Source organism: Phocoena sinus, chromosome 2 (genome assembly GCF_008692025.1).
Source record: "Phocoena sinus isolate mPhoSin1 chromosome 2, mPhoSin1.pri, whole genome shotgun sequence".
NCBI lineage: Eukaryota > Metazoa > Chordata > Mammalia > Artiodactyla > Phocoenidae > Phocoena > Phocoena sinus.
In genome coordinates this window covers 138153547-138174773 of record NC_045764.1, presented here as the reverse complement: position 1 = coordinate 138174773, position 21227 = coordinate 138153547, and the positions used below count along the sequence as shown (strand labels likewise).

Below are 21227 nucleotides of genomic sequence, written 5' to 3'. Positions count from 1 at the left end.
ACTGTAAGCTCCACGGAGGAGGGACCAGGTGGGTTTTGTTCACCATTGTGCCTAGCATAGTGCACTCAATAAATATTTGTTCAAAATGCATACATATAGATGTGTGTGTATAGAGATATACACATGCATACACACACACACAGGCACACACGGGGGAGGGAGGAGAGGAGAATGAGAAGGGGGGTGGGGAGGGAGACAGATAATACAAGTGGCACAAAGGAAGTATGAACCGAGCGCTGTGAGAGAAACACAAGGAGGAACAATTCATTCCTTCTAGTGGGAGGAGAGAGGGACATACCCACAGTGCAAACAGAAAATGAGCTGGGTCTTAAAACGTGAGTCAGCATCTTCCAGACAGGGAAGGGGTGTGAGAAGTTCGCTGTGGGCAGGTGGGCAGGGCTATTGCATGGAGCAGACGCAGAGGTGTGAGGTGCAGGTGGGCTCAGGAACCCCACGTGGTGTAGTAAGGATGGAGAGGGGGCTCGCATGGGAACACGGGGGCCAACAAAATGCCAGGGCTAGAAGGCAAAGTTAGGTCCAAACTGTGAAGTGTCCTGAATGCCACACTAAGGAATTCTGATATTTAGATATTAGGCGAAAGTGACCCACTGAAGCTCTCTAATTAAGATTTCCAGCTGATGAGAAAAGATCAGCTGGAGGCAGCTGAAGCAGTCCAGGGAAGAGACGACCTGAATGAGGACAGTGACAGATGGAATGAAAACTAGGGGGTCAGTCAGCAGGGCTTTGGTGAAAACACAGTTAGTATTAAGGCTCGATGACCATTTACAGGGAGATGGGAAGCAGCAAAATTGATGACCCCTGGGTTTCTGTCTTAGATTCAGTGGGTCAGTGGGGACGTTAATAACCAGAGAAAAGCAAAACAGGGTAAGAAGAGGGTTTGTTTAGGTGTACCCCAGATACACAGAAGCCTCAGATATTATGGTGAGCACAGGACAAAAAAGGCACTTACCGTCCCTCCCCCAACCCCTAGGAGCAGCATCCACTTAAGGGAAGTGCGTTTCCAGCAGCAGAACTGTCTGGTAAAAGGCCTCAGTGGAGGCAGGAACATGGGTTGGATGCTAATAAAACTGCAAGTGAAAGGCAGTGCCCCCTGAACACCGCCTCCCCAACACAGGCTTCTGGCACCACCTCTGCCATCGCCATGCATATCCGGGCATCATTAAAGACGGAGGTCTGGCACCATGGCAAACTGGGAGAGTCCTACACACCGATGCCATTGCCAGCCTCTAAGCTCTGCCTCGGGAGAAGTCCAGAGAAGCAGCTTTGCCTGTGGGGCGACACCTTTATGCTTTTGGTTTTTGAAGGAATGACGTGCTCAGAGGCAGCCACGTGGACTTATCAGTAAGGAAAGGCTGCCCAGCCAGAAGGCGATGCTAGGGGCCTACCCTTCCCTGGAGGTTTGCAGTCGCCTGCCAGGTGGGAGGCTGCCATGGCCGCGGCCTCCTGGGGCTGTGCTGTTAGGAGTGCTGGCGGCCCCTCACTGGGCATCTTCACGTCCCCAGTGGGCTGTGTCGAGGCACTCATAGCTCTGTTCTCCCATCCCTGCTCTGACAATAAAGGTCTGTTGGGCTGCTTGGCCCGAGGGGAAAGGCTGGTCTCTGTCCAGCCCAGAATCACGCTGTGGCTCAGAGGAAGCAGGTGATGACAGAACTGGTGAGACTGGTTTCTACACTGGGCCCTGTGAGTTGATCCAGCTGGACCATGCAGGTCTTACAGACAGTGGTCACTGGAAGACACCCAGGAATGAAAACCAAGTCCTGTTTTCCAGGAATCCCCGATAAGCGAGGTGAAAGCAGCAGAGCTTTCTCAGACCAGCCTCCTCTGTGCTTGCGCTCCAGGTGTCTCCCGGGTGTCAGGCAAAGATGTGCTGGGTACTTGTGCAGCCACCGCAGGAAAGCGAGGCTCCTCTGCCTCTAACCCACACCGGGCCTCCGTCCTCCCATCAGGCTCCCGCCCCTTTCCCTGAGCAGAATCCCACTTCCCTCACAAGCAATGCTTTCAGTGGGCTGTGGTCTGTGGAAACCGTATCCTCCTCCACTGACCCCTAGACACACACACCCAGCACGAGCAAGATTTGTTTAGCCAACGTGAAGGCGGAATCCCAAAAGCACAGGTTGGGGGTGAGGATGATACTGGTCACGGCCACCGCCAAGAGCACGGTCTCACTCAGTTGTTCTTCCAGAAGTGGTTTCAGACCCGAGGCCCTATTAGCGCCTGGTTGTCTGGCTCCTCTGGGGACTGATGCAAACATTATAATCTCTAACCTCGGCCAGCCACCTCTAGTCTGTGGCTTCAGGAGAGACCAAGGCCGTGGGGGACCCGAGCCTGGGGACTGGCTTTATCAGCACCATGTTCCAGCCCAGCGGTCCAGGCTCGTTGTGGTCCAGCTCCCAGAGCGCTCTGACTCTCTCATATTGCCAAGCAGGGTGACTGCATTTCTGAACTCTCCTGAAGCCGTTATGCCTGGTAAGGGCTCGGAAAGGATCTCCTTGGGTAGCAGAAACAAGTACTAACAGAAACCCACAACGGTCTAAAGAGCTGGCCTGAGATTGCTCGGGAGAGCTTGTCACTAACAACCCAGGGAAAGAGGTTTGATTGTTTACTGCTCAGCAGCTGTCACAGGTAGCAGGAATTGTTCGGGGAGAGAAAAGTGCTTTGTCATCAGTTTTCTAAGCTGCCCGTCACAATGCCCTCTGCACACAGCAGTCTTGGAACACAGCCCGGATACTCAGGACACAGAACCGAGCAGCGCTGGGGATGAGCCTCAGCCTGGTCATAGGATGCCCCAGGACACAGAGGCAGGTTATTTACCTCAGTCCTGAGTCCGCAGTCTCATTTTAGGCATTCTCAGAACTGGACCAGCCCTGAGGGAAATGCCATTGCTCGTTTCACACCAGATGCTACCTAATAGGACAAAACTCTCAAATTGGGATCCTAAGGGGGTTCGATTAAGAGCATAACATAATCCCAGGCTATCCGTTCTGCCCTCAGCCCAAATGTCTCCACCCTCCACTGTGGGGTCTGTTCTAATGTCCCCAGCTAGTCAACTCTGCCCCTGGAGCACGCAGTTCGGAGCCCTACGACAGCACACCTTTCACTGCACTCCAGAAGACTGTCTATGCACCTGTCTCCCCCCTTGGCTGGGGCTGAGCCTTATTCCTCCTTAGTCTCAGCTCAGGGCTGGCAGAAGATGCTGACCAAAGACATAAACAGAAGAATGTCAGATGGATAACAGTGAGTTGTGCTGGTCAGTTCAGAGCCTGTTTTATTTTTAGGGGAAGGAAGTAAGTTCCATAAACTTCACTGGGACTTTTGTTCCAAAGTAATTAAACCCATAAAAATCCATGCACTTTACCCCTTAGAGAGAGATTCCAGGGGAAAAGAAGAGCCCTGAAATATAAGTTCAAATTCTTTGCTTTAGTGAAGTTGGAGAAAAGGAACTGCTTTAGGAGGGGCAATTATAAAGCAGAGAGGACCCAAGCATAATCCTTTCCCCTGGTTTACACGCAGATGGAAGAGGCTTTTCAAACAGATGCAAAGGTTACAGAACCATTTATGGCCACGGTCAGCTTCCGCTCTAAGGGTAAATAGATATCTTCACTTCAACAACAACAACAAAAAAAGCAAAAAAGTCACCCTCTGACTCCCGAATTGAATATGAAATATGCAGAGGTCCGTTTTTGGCTTTGGAGTTCCTCAGCCTCCTCTGCCCACATGTAACTCGGCAGCCAAAGTTAACAAGGCTACACAATGAAGACTACAAGTTCATACAGGGCAGAGGCTCAGATCCTAAACTGCTGAATGCACACTTACGGGCTCATCGTGCATTAGCTTATTGAGCACTTGTATTTAACAGCTATACCTTTGTTATGCAAGCACCGAAGGGGAGAAAGAGTTATTTTATCCTCCCTGATGGTCTGAAAGGTACATTGTTCTTGCCGGGTAATCAGGGTTACTTAAAATGCCCACAGTGGTTTCAGAGAGGATTCTCAAGTGGTTGAAGACAAAGGAAATTCAGAAATTGTATTTATTTTGTTTCCACCATGAGCTATTCTGAGAGTCATAAAACATAATGACAAGAGACTTACTGCTTAGATCACTAGAATCAGTCACTCTTCCAAAAGAAATAAAGGACAGTGAGTCGAGAGCCGGCTCCCTGAACAAGAATGCATCTAAGAGGCTATTCAGTAGCTATTTTTAATGTATTTACAAAACTTTTTATCTTGGAAAACTTCAAACTTATATAAAAGTATAGTGAATAACATAATGACCCCCGTAGTGATCTCACAGCGAAAGCCGCTATCAATGCCCCACCATGTTTCAGCTGTGCATTTTCTCCCTTCTTGACCCACCTTTTCCAGATCTGGAAGCAAATCCCAAACATGAAATCATCTCATTTATCCATACTTTAATATCCAAATCTAAATGACAACAGTTTTTTAATGAAGTACAACTTTGCTATTGGTTTTCCTAAAATATATAGTCAATATACTATTGTAAGTATATTGCTTTTTGTCTGTTTGCTCATTTGGGGGTATGTGAGTGTCCAGAGAACCTGAAAAAACCTTCTGTGGATGATGATGATGATGATGATGATGATAATAATAACAGTGTCATCAGTAGCTAACATACATTGAATGTTCACTAAATGCTAAGTGCTTTATCCATATTCTTATTTTACCTTCAAAACAACCCTATGAAGTAGGCTCTACACCAACATCATTTAGTGAGCCAGGGATAAAGTCAGGATTTGAACTCAGTTCTGCTCACCTCCCTCCAAGGCCTGGGCTCCAAACCCACTACAATAGGCACACTCTCTTCCATGCAGTACTATGGTGTCACTGGCTAATCCTCCTAGTAGACTGCTTCCTGAGAGGACTACATCAAGTGAGAAACAAGAACCATCTGAAAATCAACAAATATCCTGACACTGAATTATGCCCAAAGGCCATTTTTGTGCACATTATTAAATGCATAATCAAAATTCTGGAAAAATGATTTTTTTGCTTTGGTTCTTAGCTTGTGCGTGGAGGAGCTGACTGGATTTCACACAATTCTTGAAGGTACAGGAGTAAGGGAATGCACAGTAAATCCCTCTCTAGTTGTCAAATATTGAGAAGGTAACTTGCTGCCCTCTTCTAAGGAAGAGAGGCTGGCATGTGGGCAAGAGTTAAGAGGTGGCATTTGCCAAGAGAGTGAATTTGGATTATGATCTTAGTTTCAAAACAAAACCATTTAGGGCTGGCTTGGGTTTTGAATATGTGGGTTTATATAAACTTGACATTTTTTCAAAGCAAGACGGACTGTATTAAATTGGTAAAAGAATTTTGAAAAGTCACTGAAATAACAAAAGCCTAAAATTTGGTTTTATCACAAGTTAGATATAGTAATGCCATTCATGTCACCTCAGAGAAGACATTCAGACATTCATCCACCCAACAAACCTTTGGGTGCCATCTGTGAGCCAGGCAATATGCAAGGGGCTCAGAATATTGAAGGGGGCAGGAAATGGCAGGAGCCTGATATACCAGGGTCCAGGGAAGATTTCAGTATTCAGCCCAAGAGTTAAAAGAAACCACTGAAAGGTCTTACACAGGAGAAGGATAGCATTAATCTGATTTCACAACAAGCCTCCAGCCACGGGAAGGATAATAGGTCAGAGGGGATGAGAACAAACATGAAGAGACCAGCTGGGAAGCTAATGGAGTATTCAGAAAAGAACTGATGGTGGCCTGGATCAGGGTGGGGCAGTAAGGTAAAGAGAACTCGATCGATGGAGAGCTACTAGGGGAAAAAAAGCAATGGGATTTAGTAATGCAAGGATGTAGAAGGTAAAAGGAAAGAAGGTATGAGCGTGTTCTGGCTCAAAGAATTTATTTTGGACATACTGAGGTTTTTATAGACATCTGAGTGGAGATGTTTAATGGGCAGCTGAATATACATGGCTAGAACTCAGATGAAAGGCCAGGCAAAGGATAGAAATTTGCAAGTCATTAGCTGGGTGTGGATGAGTTCACCTGGGGAGGGAGAATGGAATAAAAAGGAGAGGGCTTGGTACTAAGCTTTGGGAAGTATATCCTGAGGATAACATCCCTGGTCTTTTTCACACTGAGACCACAAACACTAGAGAGAAACGATAGTCAGAGTGGGTAGCATAGCTGAGTGCCGGGAAGCAGGGATCCAACTCTTTTGCTTCCAGTGGATCATATGTGGTCCTGTTAAGATTTAAAAGGAGTAGAAAACATTACCCTTTTACATTCAAAACCATCTTATGGATTCTTTCTAGGTTAAACTGTCAACCTCTGCTACATGAAGTGATGATTTGGAGAGTGTAAACCTAAGTCTTATTGTACACAGATGTTTGTTGCTGTATTGTACATAACAGCAAATTTTGGAAGCAAGCTAATTTATTTATTCATAGGGGAACAGCTAAATAAATGATGGAACATCCATGACAGAATTTTATGAAAGCTATTAAAATCGTATGAAGGGCAAAAAAATGCAGGGAAATATTTATGACAGAATTTTTGTCTTTTGAAAGTTATTTCTTTGGGGATTATACAAGCACTATTTTCATTACCTAAAATGTGGTCATTCCTGAAAAAATTATGGCGAAAATGACAGGTTCATAGTCGTCCAATCTTTTCTTCTTAATGCTACACTACCATAAATCAGGAATTAACTTGCTTTTCTCACTTAATGAACTTTTGGACACATTTCTATATCCTGTAGATCTGCCTCATTCTTTGTAATGGTTACAAAAAATTCCATTATAAAGATGTTTCATAATTTAACTAGTCCCCTCTCTATGAACATTTAGATTGTTTCTAATTGTTTGCATCTTCAAACAATGGAGTAATGAACATTATTTGCACTCTTGTAGGAGGGTTAAATTTTTAGAAGTGGAAATGCTGTGTCAAAGGGTATGAATATTTAAAATTTAAAAAGATGTTGAGCAACGGCCCTCCAAAAAGCTGGTACCAATTTATACTCCCACCAATAGTGTACGGGAGCATCCATTTAGCTTCCTTATTCAGGTTAGATGTAATCATCCTTGTATCCTTGCCAATTTGCTAGGGGAAAATGATCTCATTGCTTTAACTTCATTTCCTGATAATTGAGATTAATCTTTAAAATATATATATGGTTAATGGCCATTTGTATTTCTTCTGTCTGTTGCCTATTCACAAGTTTTACTTATTTTAAAATTTGAGTTATTTTTTAGATTCTTTTTTAGAGGCTCCTTGTACATTATGGATAGAAGTAATTTGTTATATGGGTTGCAAATATTATTGTTCAGCTTGTTTTTGTTTTGTTTATGGTAACTTTCATATTTTTATATAGTCAAATCTATCAATCTTTTTATAGCTGCTGGGTTTCACAACTTATTTACAGACTGATACGATTCTAAATAAAAAAGAAGAACACGAAATTGTATTTTCAATATTCTCTTATGTTACAATTGTTGGAGTGGGGGACAGAGGGAAGAAAGAAAGACAGGAGGGAAAAGGGAGAGGTGGGAAAAGCTAAAAGAAAACGATTACAAGTTTATTTCTAGGTTATATGTTTATGAATGATTTTTCCTTTTTTGTATTTTCTAAATTTTATAGGAATTACGTATTACTTTGATAGCCAGCAAAAAGTCATAAAATATGTATTTACATCTTTTGGCTTTAATCCTTTTCTTTGGTCTCTCTACTGTTTAAGGTTGTAATTCCCAAGGAAGATGTGGAGGGCAAGCGATCTACTGGTAGGAATGGAAAGGATTTATTCTGGAACCCAGGCCGTAAGGGAACGTTGAAAAAAATCACCTGACTCGCTTAGGGAATGTGAACATTTGTGGACTCAGAATTCTGACCTGTTGTCATAGCTCATTTTTTTAGCCACTGAAATTACCAATGCTTGTGGATAGCACTGGTATTTTCAATAGCCCTACGACATGTCCCTGTAGTCTTAACCAACTTAAGTACGAAAATGAGGCCCCTGCTAAAAGAAGCAACGTTCCCAATTATTAAATGAGGTCCCCATGCCATTTGTCCTCATGAAGTGACAATCTACCTGGTGTTTGTGAGGCTGATCTATTGCAACATCAGCTTAGGAACAAATACATGAAGCATGAATGTTCACCATTATGAAGGTAAATGCGAAATAACTTACTTTCCGGTAAATGAAAGTCGATAAAACAATTTCCAACCCAGGAAGTGTTAGAGGCTCCTTTGTGGCTCTTTTCCCCCTACCTTTTCATATTTCTTCCCAACAGCTATTTGAGATGGCAAATGATCACAAAAATGACTCCGTGGCGAGTCTGGCTATTATACTCCCTTTAAAACGGGGCCAGGGACTCACGAACTAACCCCCACAGGCCAGGTGCTGGGCTCTAACCAGTGCTGGTGTTTGGTGCACTTGATATGCAGGCCGCCTGTTTCCACCTTCACTCCTGTGTACACACAGGACCAACTTAACTTGAGCAAGGGAACTGAGAGATTGCCCCTTGCCTTGTCTTATGGTAGGAAAAATAAGTGCAAAGAAAACATTCGTTGACTCTCTGGACAAATGCAAGAGGCAATGAGTTTGGTTAATGTCCGCACTGCAGGTCACACACCTCCTCAGGACCATCCAGTGAATGAGCCATCAAACCGGCAGCTGAGCCTTCGATATATATCTTTTCCTTCCACACGCCCCCACTCCCAGGAGGGTTGAAATTCCCTGGCTGAAGCGGTACAAATTTATTTAGCGCTCCTTACAGTACTCTTATTTTATAGTTGCCAAGAAAACCTCTCTCAGCGACACTTCTTGCCAAAACGCTTCCTACGTGATACCTGACAGCATTCGCTGAGAGAGCCGGAGGCAGGGTGGAGGGCTTCAGACAAAGACACCAGGGAGATGACAGCCCCTTGGTTGTCAGCGAACTCCTGGCCATTGGGCCTAGCTCCGACCACACAGAAAAGATGCCGGGCCCAACGGCATACCTGGACTTGATGGTCCAGGGGGCACAAAGTGATCAACAAGCTGAATCCTGCTTTAACTCCGCAGGCCCCCCGACTGCAGAGAGCCGAGTGCAGCTGCTCCATGGAAAACTACCTGCCAGGGCAGCGTGGCTTCCCAACCACAGAAATCCAACAAGGAAATGGAGGTTCTCAGCTAGCAAGACCGCAAATAGCATCAGTGAGTCACAGGGATACTGAGAGCCTGCGAGCTGGGGTCACGGTAGGCGGGGAGGAGACCCTCCCTGGCTGGCCGTCTGCAGGGCACGTGCATGAAGATGAAGGATGGAAAGATTTCCAGTAAGGAGGAATCAGAGCGTGGCTCCCTCCTAAGCAGAAAGATTTTAATGACAATCAGGGCAGCTGTGGAGGAGCGGGGGAGATGGGCAGGGGCAGACGGATCCTACCAGGTTTATGTCGGACACACGGTGCCAATACCAACAAACGGGTTCACAGAGTGAAACTCTGTTAACGTTACCGGGCACACAGCACTAGGGAAATGCTAGCCATGGTTTCTGGAGACAATGGAGACAGTGAGACATCTTAACTTGTCTAGCTGCGGCTGGTTCCCTCTAAGGAAACCCAAGGCTCTTCTGACTAATGAGACTAGATCCTGTCACTGGGGCTGGTTCCCTGAAGCCAGTCCACTGCGAAGAAACAGTAATGTCCCTCCTCTGCCAGGGTTACAGCTTGGGGCAAACAAGCAGCAGAAACTGGTGCAGCCATTTGCTGAAGGAACATGCAGCCTTGCAGACCACGTGAAGGGGGACGTGGGTACTGCTGGGAGGGGGTGAGGAGGAATGTTTTATGACAGGAAGGAGTAGAGTTTATAGCCCCGACCCCCCCAAAAGCAGGCTGCTTTTGGCAAATGGCTAAACACAAATCTTTGCCAGCATTAGTAATACCTTATGCAATAGCAATTTCAGAGGGGAGGGGCTGCAAGAGCAGGGGAGGGGTGGGGAGGGAGGGAGCCCTCGGACGACCTGAACCGGAACTTTTGGCCACAATCAACAGGTCTCATCTGGTTACCTGCTCTCCCTATCCGAGCAGAAACCTGAGCCATCTAAACGGAAGTCTCTGAAAAAACCCAAGGACATCTATTCAGAACCACTCCCAGGCCCTCAGAATTGAATAGGAAGCTCACATCTTAGTCCTGGATTATAGTCAGTACTGCTTTGTTTTCTAATGATGTTTTGCATAAAAAGTCTTGCTTTTCCCAATCAGATTACAAACTCCAAGGGGAGGCCTGGAATATTCCACAGCTCATCCCCAGACTACTGATCACAGGCTGGACTCAGGACAGCAACACACATCTGAGTTCCTTTCCAAGAAGGAACTTTACTGATTTCCTCCTAACGCTGCGCATGTCAGAGAAAATGTGCAAAGCATCACATTTCCCCCTAAGATATCTCCCTTTGGGAGAAGTCATTGCTACTTCCTGAACACCTACCTAGTCTGTTCCCGGTACTTGGTCTTGTAACCAAAGAGCCCAGGTTTTTCAAAACAGACATTTAAGTTGTTCACTTTGAAATATGTGAGTACTCGTCTGTGGGGACACTGTCCAAAGACTCGCCAATTTTATGTAGTAGTATTCTTCTTAATAAAGGTGATCTGTTAAATGCCTAAGAGCCATCATAACTTCCTAAGATCTTAAAAGTCAACAGAATTCACAAATCAGGGGGAAAAGTATTTTTAGCTTGTGCATCTTATTTTTACTTTAGAAAGTATCACCAAACTTGTAAGCAGAAGTAGCAGCTGAACATACTTTTTGAGAGGAGACTAACATTCTTCTTGCCTAAATGCTGGACTAATCTTGATCCAGTAAATAAAGGCTATTTCAGTTTGGTCACTTTCCCCAGCTCCTCAGTTTCTCTGTTAAAACACTGTTAAGGTCACAAGGTGATCAACCTTAGTCTAAACAGTTACTAACCCCGGATTTCATTCCATAAATAACCCATGCCACAACATTATACATATTCCCATATGTACATTACAGAGGCAATTAAAGACCTTTTGCAAATATAAGGTTTTATGCAGCAATAATAGTGGGGCATATTTTCCATTTCCTAGGGAACCATAGTCCATGCTGATGATCTGGTAACAAATCCAGAGTGATCAATTCTGAAGACAGAGCAAATCTGGACTTGTGGCCAAGAATGATGGATGGGCAAATACTCGATTACGCCCTTATGGAGCAATACAGCCCCCATTTGCCTCTTTCAATCTGCTTCCTTCCCCCTCCCCCGGGCAACCTTAGGGAGGTTATTCGACTGACTTTTGTCTGCCTGTTCCTAGGAAGTGGTGTAGTGTGAGGTTAAGGGACTCTGGAGCCAGGCATCCTGGGTTTGAGTCTTGGCTCAATTCTCTACTAGCTGTGCGATCTTGGGCCATTTACTTAATCACTCTGCGTATATTTCTTATCATGAAACACAGATAATGAGAGTTCCTGCCTCATGGGGAATTATGAGTGTTTCAAATATGAATTGCTTAAAACAGTGCCCACAATGCACTGAAGTGCTATGGAAGCATTAGCTATTATTTCCTCGTCAACAACAACAACAAAGAAACACATAACAGATAACAGCATGGCCGGTTACTTAAGATTTTTATGAGAATCAAAACCAATAGAGAGGATACACGGACTTTATAAATCCTAAGTAACTACGGTAAGCTTTTGAGTTTGAGGCAGGGAGGTCTGTTAGCTTATTAAGTGACACATCTGGCTTATAAACGGCTCTGCGGGGAAGAGAGCAAGAAGCCAAAGCAGCGTGCCACGCAGTGCCCCAGCCTGACGCCAACAACGAGCCAAACGTCTCAAGAACTGGTGCAACCCCATCATCCAACACCTTCGTCTCCTTTGCACGTCTTTGCTGAGACCACTTTCTGAAGCACTAAGATGTAGGAACAAAGATCTCTGTCCAGCATCAGCAGCCCTGACCAGCACAACGAGAAAAGGTGGGCTTAAGTTGAACTGCCAGGCAGTTCACTACAGGTGATCCATTCTTTCAATCAGACTAAGCTGGAGGAGGAGAGGGAAGTCACTAAATCCTGTTGTTGGCTATCAATACCATCGCTGTGGCTGGGGACATTTATTTCCATTCTGAAGAACCGACATGGGATCCACATCTCACAATGCAATCAAATAAAACTCAACTGGTACACCCAGCCCTCGTTTTCTACTACCCTCTCCCTGCCTAATTATCTAGGACATAAACCCAGTTATGGAGATGGGTCTCGTACATTCAATGATGTGATAAAACCCAGGTCCTGCAAGGCCACTTTTGGGAGATGTTGTTTCTAATTGTTCACTGTTTAAACAATATGGTGATAAATGAAGGTATCTTTTCAGTGTGTCTAAATCGATTAATATTTTTTATCACGTGTTTTCACAAATGAGCAGTCAACTCCGGGTACCATTTAAGAATTTCTATCAAGGCCACTGCACTGGTGTTCACCTTCCTTTACCAAAGGAAGCCAACAACGGTCACAGGTATTCAAAGGAAGGGGCAGGCAGAGAGCATAAGTTCCAAAATCCTGCCTCGGGCTGCTATTTTATGATTCTCATTTTCCCAACTAAAATGTGATCTCCAAGGCGATGCCTCCTTGTTTTCATTTTTCTATCTTTGTATTTTTGAGTTCCCTTTGGCACCTAACACTGTGCTTTGCACCTACTGAGCCCCTAATAAATGGCTGATATTCTTTTTTTTTTAATAAATCTATCTATCTATTTATTTATTTATTTTTGGCTGCATTGGGTCTTCATTGCTGCGCAAGGGGTTTCTCTAGTTGCGGCGAGCGGGGGCTACACTTCGTTGCGGTGCCCGGTCTTCTCGTTGCGGTGGCTTCTCTTGCTGCAGAGCACGGGCTCTAGGCGCGCGGGCTTCAGTAGTTGTGGCACGCGGGCTCGGTAGTTGTGGCTCACGGGCTTGGTTGCTCTGCGGCATGTGGGATCTTCCCAGACCAGGGATCCAACCCATGTCCCCTGCATTGGCAGGCGGATTCTTAACCACTGCGCCACCAGGGAAGTCCCAATGGCTGACATTCGGAAAAGCATGCTCCCTCCGCCATCTGGTGTTAGTTTGGTCCTGAGACCCCAAAGAAGCTGGATTAGGGGAGGACGTGGGGGACTCTTAGGAAGCTGGTTGATTCTGGTTTGTGCTGGAACCCTGGCACCCATCTGGGACCTCTGGAGCAGACATGAAGCTGCCATTGCCTACTGGGGTCCTGTCTTAGAGGTGACCTAGGACCAGTACAGTACCCCAGGAACCTTTGTGGCTCTGAACACACTTTCAAGTCCACCCCACTCCAGACATGAATCCTTCCTGTCCCATCTAGAACCAAACCAATTCCATCCAAGAGAGAAAGGTAAACTGGCCCTGCTTTGTGACTGCCTCTTCATGTTGGGCTGATAGGCGAGAGCAACCTGTGTTCCTGTAGAAGGAGGATATTAAAAATTCTGTTGACTTCCTAAACAGGATGTATGTGAATTCAACTGACTACTACAGGACACAGTGAACCTGGGAGTGGATTCTGTCATTAAGACGGTGGCCATGAGCGGAGAGCACAGGCAGTCGGGCCGGCTGGCTGAGTGCTGCTGGGCAGTGTGCAGGCTGGCATCTTGGTGCACCAGAACCTTCTGAGGGACACACATCCTACCCTCTCCTCAGAGGCAGCACAGGGGGTCAGGTGGTCAAGCTGGAATGCAGGTACTATCTGGTGCACTGTCTAGTCAAGGGACAAGGACGCTTGTTCCAAGCAAGAAAGCAAGGTTTCTTGCCTCAGCTCTGCCACCTCTCTGGGCCTCAGTTTCCTCATCTGTAAAATGATGGGATGGGACTCAGTGACATCCCCTCTCTACTGCTCACATCCAGTCAATCACTAAGAACTGACAATTACGCCTCCTGACTATAGTTAGAATTGGATGCCTTCTCTGCACCACACTGCCATGGTCTCTATTCAGCCCATCTCTTCCCGGGTGGATCACTGCACTTCCTAACTGGTCTCGCTTCCCCTTTTCTCCTCCATTCTCCATGCTCTACCAGTTGTTTTTCAGAACTACAGTTTTGATCTTGTCCCTTGAACGTCTGAAACTTTAAGAGGCTCCTGTCTGGTTGTAGCATCCGTAATGCTCCACCACTGGGCCTCTGCCTGCCCTGCCTACACTACTTCCTCCCTACACTGTCCTCGCCTGCTTTACATTCCCAGATGAGCACCGTGCTCTCTGGTGGACAAATGCTCTCTGCACCTAGAGCAGCGCTACTCAAAGTGTGGTCCGCGGACTGGTACTCACCTGCAAACTGCTACTGGCCCACAAGGACGTAGAAAATGAATGAAGTAGCAATGAAGTAAATAGAAAACTTGAGAATCAGCATGTAGAAGCTTTTATAACTCTTCAACAGTGATTTTATGTCTGTTGAACCTAATAAAAATTTGGGCTTCTATTTATGTCTTTTTAAAAGTTCATTTTTCTAGTAATTTACTTTTATTACATTTTATACAAGTATTGGTCCTAAATGGATTGGAAAGGAAGAAAAATCCAGTGGTTTACCACCGCAGATAGTTTGAGGAGCTCTGGCTAGCATCTTTCTTCCTTCTTCTCTACTGGGCTTGTCTGACCACTTCAGTCTCACTGAAGCCTCTGTGCCTCAGAAACTTCCTGCGTCCCTTCCTTGGACAAGCATGTCTCTCCTCTGTGCTCCAGGGGAATTTGCTGCATACTTCTAATTACAGCATTGATTGCACTGACTGTAATTGTTGTTTTCCCTGCAGGTCTCTCCCATGCTTAATTCAGCTCTCTAACCTCAGAGCAAGGTGCCTGGGCTGAGTGGGCAACTAAGTGCTGATTAAACTGAACAAGCCCTAGTTTTTTACCCTAAACTCTGGTTACATGCCCTTTACCCATACACTCCTTGAGTATAAAATCTTCTGGCCAGTGTATCTCCCTCAAATACCTAGTTGGTGTTCTGTACATAATGGGTGCTTAGGAAATGAGGGAGAAATAATGGGAGCTGCTTTCTGCATTTGGTGGTGACTTCTTCGCGCCACGCAGCCAGTTGTACTCAATACCCTGGCTCTCAATCTAGTCCTAGAGTTAATACAAGAAAGCTGGGCTTGTAGGTTACAACAGCGCATGACTAATGTGTGTGCCTGGTGATTAAGCATCCTTGCAAAAGTGTAGTATTATAACCAGCCAAGACAAATTACCCCTGTACATTTTGCATAAAATTAAAAGGTCAGTCCGGGAAGAAAAGGAATAATAAGATTCCTGAAGTCCTTCATCATGTTGAAAAGCTCATCTGATGTTTTTTGTAAAAGGCATCTCATGGAAAACTCCAAAACCAGAAGGGACAGAATATTACAGAAGAATCGACTTAAAATCTCAGAAAATCCTTTAAGCCAAAACTAAAGAACACAATTCCCATCATATGGGACCACTTTCTTTTTGAAAGTTGATAAATCCAAAATTGTCACTGGGAGCCAGTGGTTCCCTGCATTTTCCAGAGAAGGCAGTCTGAGGACACATTTCCTGAACCTCAGCCTCCTGGGTTCTACTCCTAGATTTTCCCTTTGAAGCCATGGAAAAATTCTCTCCCCTCCTCTCTGCTTCAGAGAACTTTCTTTTAAAATAGTTATGTAATCGCCCGCGTTTTCAGGATGTAGTGTATGAAATTATCCCAAGACTTCATGAGGGCTTCTGAAGCCAGGGCCCCTAGGTTCACTTATGGTTAAGAACCAAACAAGCAAGCCCCAGAGACAGAACAAGTGATTTTTTTTTCCCTGTTGGAGAAGGGAGTCTTCCTCATTCAAATTAAAAATAAAGGATCAGCTGATGAAAGAAAAATCACCAACATTTAAGATCTGAAAAAAGTGATTATTTTGAAACAGAACATTCTGACTGACTGATGTAGGTAATGTACAAGCCATGGAGTTCCACCCACTCTGATGAACCCCAGTTTCACTCTGAGTTTTACGGCCATTCTGAACAATGTGTTATCTGCCTATAGGGCCTGGGTCCCGTTGACACAGATGTGAACTCGGAATGTTTGGTCTGGGTTACGTGACACATTCCTGGCCAGGAAGGTGGTGCTCTCTCTCCTCCTGTAACTTTCCATCAATGCAAACGAGGTCACAGATGCCGGGAGGCAGCAGCGACAGGTCTACATGGGAGATACTCATCAGCCAAGGCGGGGTTCGTGCTTTCTCTTCTGCAAAGAGCGTTCATACCATCCTGCTGGCACACGTCGGGGAGGCCACAGATGAGTCGAGACACCCTCCAAGCCATTGCTCTGGGGATGTCTTTTCTTCCTTGCATGGCTCAGGAGGCAAGAAGCTTCCTCTGCCCTTCCAGGCCCTCAGAGGTCAGGACTCAGGGCCATCAGAGAGGTTCTGCCTGTTCTGGGCTGGGAGTGGCCCCAGCAACTCCTGGCTTCTGGCTGGAGCCGAATGTGACAGGGGTGAGTGGCCTGAGGGCGTGTCCTTTCCTAGGGACAGCGAACATGGCCCGCCCTCTTGGAGCCACCGGGGGACGCTCTGGAGTGGGCATTCCAGAGACATCTATTCACTCTGCATGTTGCTCACCTGCCCAGTATTGGCTCTCAGGGAGCAGAGCCACAGAACTGATCATTCTAGGTCCTAACCGGATGGAGGCTGTTAACTCTCCCATTGGCTGGGGTGGGGAGAAGCCCGTGGGATATGTGAAAAGGGGAAACTCAGGGATACTATTTGCAGGGGCTCCACCTGAATCCTTAAACCGAAGTAAGATGGGAGTTCACTGAGTGGGACTACGTTGTCAGGTAAATTCCAAAGCAGCTAATAAACACAGTCTTCCTCACGTCTCTAACCACTCCTAAGTGTCTCCTTTCTGGGCCCCTCCTCCACCCTCCCTTGAAGGGTAGGCGGTTCCCTGAGGTTCTGTTCTTGGCCCTCGCCTGGGTTTATTTCCAGCACAGCTGCTAGACCATATGGCACCTTTGTGCAAATCAGAGAGAGGCACCCTTTTCTCAAGACGTGTTACCGCCATTGCCTAGGAAATTCATAGTCATCACACACATCATCACAGACTCTGACGGAGGGGCATTCCCTGGAGTTGCTCAGCACATGGTCTGGCCAGTTGTGCAGTGGAAGCCCATGGATTCAAATATCACCCTGGACAGATGGCTCCCAAGTTGAAACCTCTACCCTGACACCTCTCTCTGGAGATCCAGAGATGCCTGAGAAGTTAGCCGTTAACTGATTTGGGGGCAAAGCTACCAGGGATGTGTCAACCCTTCAAACCCAAAAGGATGAAACTGGACATTACCCACTGCTGTCTTCACTCAGTTAAAAGTTATAAAGCAGAAACGAACACACCATTGCAGAGCAATTATACTCCAATAAAGATGTTAAAAAAAAAAAAAAAAGCTTTAGAGTTCTCTGCGGGAAATCTCGGAGTCATCTTGAATGCCTACTCCTTGGTCCCCATATGCAATTCACCAGGGTCCTCTCAGCTTTCCCCCCACTCCATCTCCCATCCCTCTTCTCTCTCCATCACTGGCACTGGCTTGCTTCAAGCCATGACTAGGTCTTGCCTGACTTACTCCAAGGACTCCTACCTGAACTCCTGGCTTCTGGACTCGCGCCTCTGCACTCTATTTCACACAGCACACTTATTTCCTATTAGTCTCTTTCCTCCAAAGCTTCTGATGGTTTCAACTGACGGGCCAATAAAACCCAAACCTCCTAGCCCACATCCAAAACCTTCCACGTTCTCATCCCAACTTACCTCAACTGCCACCCGCCCCCTGCTCTGGTCCCTCAATCACATTGAGTCCTCGTGATTCCCCAGCACAGGACACTGCCTGCCCCCAGGCCTCTGCCTCTACTGTTCCAATTACCTGGAAAGTATTTCCGTTATTTTGCTGCTAACTAAAAACCTATGGCTCAAGTGGCATCTCTTCTCCAAAGCCTCTGCATCAGAATTAATAGCTTCCTTTTCTGTGTTCTCATCGCATTCTGTTTTCGTTTCACTTTGACCATTTATGGTACCATGCCTTAAGCTGTCAACTTATGTATGTGTTTGGAGCCCCCAGCAGACTAAAGCCTTGAGGGCAAGGACCCTGTTTTATGTATCTTTTGGTTTTCAGAGCCAAACCCAGTACCAAGCAGATGTGCAGGACATACTGAATGAGTAACTGAATGGTGGAGACGGCTCCTTCACGGTCAAACAAAGGCCACGGAAAGACTTAACGATGGTCTACTCTGAGCCTGCATGTTGCAAACCCCAGCCAAACAAGGGAAAATGAGTGCACCACAGTATGTCAGGCGGGGTGAAGGGTACTTTCCAAACCAAAAGGTCCATTTAAGACAAACATGCATTGATGCCATAACTCACAACCTGCATCAAATGTGATTCCTGGAAACCAAAAGCTCTTGGCAGGGGGCTGAGGCTTGGCACCTTGGAAGCGAGTTGGCAGGGTTTGGGGCTTCTTTCTGAAGTTCCCTTCTGCCTCTGCACAGCTCTCCAGACCCTGGACTCACGCAGCCCTACCGCCCATGTTAATAACACATTACAGGAATCTGGACATGACTCAGGATAATGCTCACCTTGGGAAGGTGAGAACGTGGATGGGAAAGAAGTGCCGCCAAATGGGATGCTTACAAATCTAATTAGTAGCACCGCCTTGAGAGCAGAGCAAAAAAACTGACTATAAGTTCTGAGTGAAGTAATGCCCTCAAGCTCCACTCTTTGAGATACATTTACAGACACGAGAAATCCATCTAAGAAAGACCATTTACCATATAGGGTCTCATGTGTGAGACAAACCCAACCACCTGGCCAGCATTTTTTCACCTTTATCCTATGTAATGCCAAACCTCCTCTTATCTGAGATTGGGTTCCCCCATTTGGGTGAAAAGAAGTGACCAGGAGCGCAAATCTACCAAGACAGAAACTGGGGAGGGGTAGACTGACTTTGCTTTTCTGACACAGTGGAAAATGTGGGTGTCTGCACATACCACTGCCCTTATATTCTGTCCTCATGCAGAAGCCTGACTAGCACAGAAAAAAAAAGGAAGAGCTTTCAAACGCTTTTCTGGCTATCTAGATTCCTGCCTCCTGGATGGATGTCACTAGGATGGCCTTGATAATATCATTAACCAAGCCATCCTCCATCACTGTGCCTAGAGAGGGGGAAAAAAACCACCCCCCTATCAATACCTAGAGAAGAACAAGACTCCAACCTCTGTATAACCTTGATGCTAAGATCTGTGCCCACTCCATGCCCTTTAATGCTTTTGCAACAGGGGAGTTTCTTGAAACTAACGACAAAAAAACTTGCCAGTTGCCAGTATCTTCATTTTCATCATATCAGATACCATCAGCATCTTGTGATCTTTGGTTACTTGGAATCAAGGATATACAGTAATTTTCAGTAGGCATTCCCCTTGTCAATAGCTGTGTTAAAGGCTGGGGGAACCAAAGGGAAGGAGCTACTAACAGGGAAATTACGACTTATGCATATTGATTCACCTTCAAAGAAAACAGAGTCTAGGTAATTCCATTTGAAGACACCAGTGCCTTAAAAGAGGCTTTGTGGAAGGCCACTGGCTGCAGGAACTTTCCTACTGCATTAAATGTCTGTTCAGGAGGAGTCACTGTGTGGCCAAAGGGAATAAGAGGCAGTCAGGTTCCTTCTTAGGGGTTGTTTTTTTTCTTTCTTTCTTGGTCTGAGAAAGAGCCCCATGGAGCCATAGGGCAGGTGACTGATAGCCTCTCCCATCCTTCATGAAAGTCTCGGTTAAGGATAGTGTCTGGTTTTCTAGGAGACTCACTCTTGGCACTGAAGAGAAATTTTCTGGGAGACTGGCAGTGGGTGGGTGATGGCTAAAGAAGAAGGGAAGATGAGCTTTCCAGAAGAGAGCCCACTCAAGAAGCCAAGGCGTTCAGACTTGGCTTGGGAGGGTCATCATCGCCCACTCGAAGGAGCCTGCATTCCAGGGCTGGCATGTATGGTAACACCACGTACCTCCCCGACACCCCCCAGCTGGGGCTGGGAAACTGCCACAGCCCCTCTGATTGGAGGCCCGGGGCCACAGCGTGGTGGAGTTCCTCCTGCTGACTCACGGGAGCTCCACAGAAGTGTGTAGAAATTCCATGATGAAAGATGATCTTCGTGACATTTCTGCCAGTGCTGGGATATTCCATCAGATTTCCTAGAGCAGAGTCTGGCCGCCATCCAAACTCTGGAGGGATGGTTCAGTGTTTCCAAAGTGAGGTGGAAAAGCTCCCTGTGGTTGTAACATTCTAATACATACTGCCCTCGTTTCCTCCGGGGACCCACGAGGGGACCTACTGCAATGGAAGACTGAACCAGGCCTGTGGGCACTGATGTGGAGCTTAAGGACATCTGGGAGTTTTGGAGGAAGTGAATGAGTGGCCAGGGCCCAATGTGGTCTGGCCTTGGGTTCCTTGTTTTTCTTTTTTAAACTGAACTTAGTTGTACAGACACATGAGTTCTATTTGGTTAGAACTGTGGGACTGTAGTGTCCCCTTTGGTCCCTATTCTGAAGCTATTTGAGTCTGAGACCCCGTTCAGCAACAAAAGAAGTGGACAGAGAGGTAGCTGTCTGTCTCTCTCATCTCCCCTTTCTTTAGCTCTATCGAGTAAAATGAAACATGAAAACTGCACTTATTTCCTTCCATGTCATTTTCACGAGCAATTACTTTTACTTTTTTATATGCTTACACTAGAATACATGCTTCCTGTAGGCAGGGTCCTGGCCTATCTTGGTCACTATGATATCCTTAGACACAAAGTAGGTCTCAATGAGTATTTGCTACATGAATAAATGAATGACTTAACAGATGCATAAATAAATAGATGAATGTGGATATATTAAAGTATCATGCAAAGGACATAACACATGGGACTCAGGGAAAAAGCAATTTTCTTCCATGTGTCTTTCAAATGAAGATAGTGACCAATGCTAAAAAGATACTTTTAAACAGTTAATAACTAAATTTCCAATTCATGGCCTGGGAGAGAATAGTCCATGAAAAGAAAATGCTGGGGGAATTCCTTTCCTACAGAAGGGGGACCCTCTAAACTTCTAAAAAATAGCCCCTTTTCTTTGGTTCTGCCATCTCACAGAAAGAAAGAAAAAGTTGTAGAACTTGGACACCTCTTTGTAGGGTAGCTGTGCAACGTATTGTCCAAAATGGGCCTCTGAGTAAAAGGGGGGCGC

The 21227-nt window shown here is 45.9% G+C and overlaps 1 protein-coding gene across 2 annotated transcripts in view; it reads right to left on the bottom strand.

Moving 5' to 3' along the window:
- Positions 1 to 21227, bottom strand: part of PRKCH (protein kinase C eta) — a 224169-nt gene that overhangs the window by 22832 nt on the left and 180110 nt on the right. The window lies entirely within an intron of this gene.